The 4,908-nt window shown below is 47.9% G+C and overlaps 1 protein-coding gene and 1 long non-coding RNA gene across 3 annotated transcripts in view; one reads left to right on the forward strand and one right to left on the reverse strand.

The window, feature by feature from the left end:
* Positions 1-4,908, reverse strand: part of Ttll11 (tubulin tyrosine ligase like 11) — a 230,151-nt gene that overhangs the window by 62,181 nt on the left and 163,062 nt on the right. The gene's annotated exons all lie outside the window — the stretch shown is intronic.
* Positions 4,099-4,908, forward strand: part of LOC110318456 — a 6,273-nt gene continuing 5,463 nt past the window's right edge. The window contains exon 1 of the long non-coding RNA XR_002380368.1: positions 4,099-4,195. This is a non-coding gene — a long non-coding RNA (uncharacterized LOC110318456). The remainder of the gene's footprint in view (positions 4,196-4,908) is intronic.

Below are 4,908 nucleotides of genomic sequence, written 5' to 3' on the forward strand. Positions count from 1 at the left end.
GTGTGTGTGTGTGTGCGCGCGCACACGTGTGCATGCGCGTGTGTGTCTGTGTGCGTGTGTGTGTGTGTGTGTGTGTGTGTGTGTGTGTGTGTGTGTGAAGGAGTATCTCTACTCACCTGGTGGCTAGATACTAGAGAAACCAATTTTCCCCATGCCCTCATAATATGAGATGGCCAAGTATGTCCTCTCCTCTGTTCTCTCTTGTCCCCTCAGGTTCCCATGAAACCCCCACACCTTTTGTCACCACAGAGAGACACCTGAACTCTCATGATGTCTTTGTCAGTCTGGTCACTATGCACATCCCCTTCCAAAACATCCTTCCTATCACATCCAAAGAACACAGTCCACACTGTCACCTCTGACTTTACCCTACCCCCAATCACTCCATCATTCCTACCAAAAATTTGTTCAGTTGACTCCTTCTTAGACTGATGTCCCCTGAGCACTTTGCTGGCACCCTGCTTCCTCAGAACTCCAGGGACTTCTCCCTCCGTCTGTTTTCAACAGTGTACTCTCATTCCTTGGGGTTCATGGGGATGTGGTCCAGGACCAGTGGTGGGGAGCCTAAAGCCGAGTTGTCCAAGTCCCTTATGAAAAACATGGCGTGCTGTTTGCAGAGAACCTGCTCATATCCTTCTGGATATATGGGGTCCTCTCCAGATCCCAATACCAAATGGAATGCAGATGCTATAGAGAAAATTGATATATAGTATTTTTTAGGAAACTGCTGCAAGCAAGGAAATGTCTGCTCATGATCAGTACAGACACAGCATTCCCTAGTGTTTCCACTGTGTGGTTGGTTGCACGGCGAGATGCCGAACCTGGGAGTGCGAGGCTGACTGCTCAGTTCTACAACTTCATTTCATTTCTCATCCATCTCCATCCTTCACCTCCTCACCCTCTATAGAGAACACCAGTTCCCAGAGCAGGGTTTGATGGTGTCCTGTGCCTACCTGCTCCTCAGATTCCACACACAGGAGCATTCATAAGCCCCTGTGCGGAATGGAGCACTCATGAGCCCCTGTGCAGAAGGCAGCTCTGTGTATGACCAGCACATGGACTAACAGTCTGAGACTGCAAGCAAGCCCCAGGTAAGTGCTTTCTTTTATTAAATGTCTTGGTCATGGCGTCTCTTCACAGCAATAGAACAGTAAGTAAGATACTGGGTCAGCACTCAGATGCAAGGGGTCGGGGAGGGGAATCTTGGGATCATGAGATCTGAGGAGAGCCTGCTTCCTCTCCTTTTACAAGTCACCTAAAAGTCTTCCCATCATTTATCTCCTCTGGGAACTGAACCGATCAGTGTCAGCCCCAGAAAGAGTTCCTGTCCTTTCTTGTCTTATCTATCACATTTTGGCAGCTTGCCCTTGGAACACAGAAAACATCCAAGTCCACTCTCTTCCCAGAGTCCACTCTATTTATAATCATTACGTCATGAGGTTGAGAACATCCGAGGACCTTGGGATCCAGCTGTGCCCATTGCGTGGTTTTTTTTATGCCTGAAAACACAGGTTCAGAGATGCTGACTGCCTGTTCATCTCACAGAGCTTCTGAGGAACCTCACTCTTTCCTTAATATAGAACCTCTCTTCTCTCTGGTGGGGACTTAAAGAAGGCTGGAGTTTTAGTCTAAATTCTCATCCTGGCCAATGGAATCACTGAAGAGAAACTCACCGGGGCCTGGATTCTTTCCAGTCAGCAGCATCCAGGTGGTTTCAGATGTTTGAATCTCCATGGGGTACCTTCTCTACCTCCCACACAGAGGAAGCAGATGAGACCCCCAATTCTCTTGCTCTCACTGTCCTCTAGAGAAAGACGATCAGCAGAGGGGTGACAGCAAGCTGTCTCGCTTTCTGCCACAGTAGAAGTGATGGCCGTTTATGTGGGCACAGGAGCTCTATACACACTGTAGACTTATGTGGGTGGCAGCACGGAGCCAACGATGGGGTGAGGCTGAGCAGGGAGCTGAGGCTGTGGGAGAGCCAGGAAGGCAGGTAAGGGGCAGCCTGACTGGAAAGGGACTCTGACCCCTATCTCTTGGCAAGGGAGCCATGAGTCTTCTACAACCTCCAGCCGACGAATGCACAAGTTCATTCCCAGAGGAAATCATTACTCCTAATTATTATTATTAGGCATAATGACTAATTAGTAAAAATAGCTACCATTTACACAGTGCCAACTTATGCTTGCTTCTTAATGTGCATTTTTCCCTCTATTTTATTCTTTCAGGCTTATTTTCTATCTTCCTAATTATAAAGTCAATATGTGCTCAAGGAAAAAAAATATCAAAAAGATCCCAAAAAGAAACAAAAGGGGCAAAATATTCAGCATTTGGCTCATGGTAAAATATTGGAGGAATTTTTAGCGTGCTGCTTGCTTCCCGGACTTCCCGTTCCATTCTTCCTTGTGTGTGTGTGTGTGTGTGTGTGTGAGAGAGAGAGAGAGAGAGAGGGGGGGGGGCGGGCAGGCAGACAGACAGACAGACAGACAGACAGACAGAAAGACATTTAAGGTGAATTGGGTATTTGTTTGTCTGGAGGTATAGTCTTGATAGGTACGTACGTAGCCCAGGCTAGCCTCCCAAGTGCTGGGGTTACAGGGATTGTGCCACCACCCATGGCTTATTTGGTGATGGCTTTCATTGCCTTTTGCTGGATTCCCTGTCCAGTTCCCTGTTCCACACCCTGATGAGGCAGTAAAGAGACGAGTAGCCCCACTATGTGCACTTGACTAGTCAGTACCTGACTATGGAAAGCGAGGAACCCTTATGCTTCCATGAAGACATTCTGTCAGAAACTGGAGGAATTCTGTGTTTTCTGTCCATATAGATATCTGGAAAGCTGAAAGCAGAAAGCACAAGGAACTCTTTTTTTTGCAGGCCGCTTTGCATGAGACAGTTACCGTAATTTCTACAGAGATCCTGTGGAGGGCTCAGAGGACATCCTTGGGGGCCCAGCCATGGGGGCCCAGAGGGACTGTGGTGGGAGCTTCCTGCCAAATGTTTGAACAGAACCAAAGGCGCTCAGTGCCTTTATTACACAGACACTTATGAGTGTGGTGTAATATGTGACAAGTGCTGTCACATAAGGGGATACAAAATAAGCATCACAGTGTCCCTTCCTAATGGGAGCTCACAGTGGAGCACAAAGGGTCTCAGAAGAGCTGTTCCATGAGCTAAGGTGCAGTCAGAGAGGAAGTGGGGGAGAGGGGCTAAACTCTCACACTAAGACCAGAGATAAACAAACCCTTCTCAAGATCACATCTCTACAAACTGCTCCACCTGTTGGGGAGGGGCCAACAACAGGGGCCAACTGTTTCAAGGTTTTGCTTCTAACTAAAGTCCTATGTCCATGGAAATACAGTCGTCAAGACAAAGGGGGACTCTTCTTTTTATCCCCCATTTTCTAAGTTTAGTAGCAGTGAGCTGGCACGCTTGCTCCCTCCCGACGGCTCTGCGGCTCTTCCAGACAGTAAAGGCTGTCAGAAGATGCTGGGATGCGTTTTATTACCCTGTAGATAGTGTTCCTCCAAAAGCTCGCTGTGTGTTTGTATATGCATGTGTTTATGTGTTTGTGTAGGAGTCTATGGACACGTGTAATTGTGCTTGATGTGTGTGTGTATGCCTGTGTATGTGTGTGAATCTATTTGGCTATGTGCATAGTTGTATGGGTATGTGTGTGTGTGTGTGTGTGTGTGTGTGCATATGTTTGTGTGTGAATATGTTTATGTATGTGGATGTACGTTTGTGTGTCTGTGTGTATTTTTGTGTGAGTATGCTGTTCCATTGTCTAAAACTTCAGTTACCTCTAAGTAGATAAAAGAAGGGTTGTTGAATTCTGTCCCTGAGACCTATGGGAGAAACAGACTGCTGGGAAAGCAGAGGATGCTGGGAATACAAAGGGCGCAGGGATCCAGGCTAGGCCAGTGCTGAAGATATGAAGGTATTTCCTGTGTCACTGGGAGGACACATGTGCCCCTTCCTTCTGATCCCTTCCTTCTGATGCAGTTCCACAGTCCACCCTGTCCTTGCTGTGCTTCCCTGAAGCCTCAATCCCCTCCCCTCCCCTCCCCTCCCATTTTCCTGTTCCTCTCCACTCCCCAGTCCCTCTGCCTAACTGTTCTGAACAGCAGTGACTTTGCACACGTCCCAGTGTGGAAGGACAATGCCTGCAGAGGAAGACCGGCAGGTACTTTAAGTGAGAAGTCTGGGGCTGACAGGGCAACTACAGAGAATCCCCTTTGCCCTGAAGCAGGAGGAAGCATCCAAATTCACTGGTAGAGGAGCCTTCTTCACACTGTACTGCGATGGGAGGGTCCCAGGGCGGTGGCTGCCCCCGAACCAAAGGGACCGCATGTGAAAAGGCTCAGACGCTGTAGCTGTGGGTCCGCAGCCAGCCTCACCAGGCTCTAGGGCTCTTCCTTCCCGCTCCTTAGAGAAGGAGTTTTGTGAAGCAAATGTCAACTCAGTGCCCACTCAGCAGCTCTCTACCGGACATATTCATTCAATGTGACTTGGCGATCTAGAAGCCTCAATAGCAAGGGATGTGGTATAGACACAGAAGAGGCTCCCTCAAGAGTCCAGGATGCACAACTACTGCTCACAGGCTGTATGCTTAGGGTAGTTTACCTAGAAATGATAATAATACTAATAATACTAATACTACTACTAATAATAAATCCCGAGTTTCTACTTTGCTTTTAGGCTCATGTCAGCTCTGTGAAGCAAGACCAGAGAGTTGAGCATCTCTCTGTGCTACACTTGGAACCGAAGCCCAGCCCTCCCTACTCTGCTTTGCTTCTCTCTGCAGAGAGATGCTGAGAAAGCATTTGACAAAATCCAACACCCCTTCATGATAAAAGTCTTGGAAAGATCAGGAATTCAAGGCCCATACCTAAACATAATAAAAGC

Source organism: Mus pahari, chromosome 3 (assembly GCF_900095145.1).
Source record: "Mus pahari chromosome 3, PAHARI_EIJ_v1.1, whole genome shotgun sequence".
In the NCBI taxonomy this organism is placed as follows: Eukaryota; Metazoa; Chordata; class Mammalia; order Rodentia; family Muridae; genus Mus; species Mus pahari.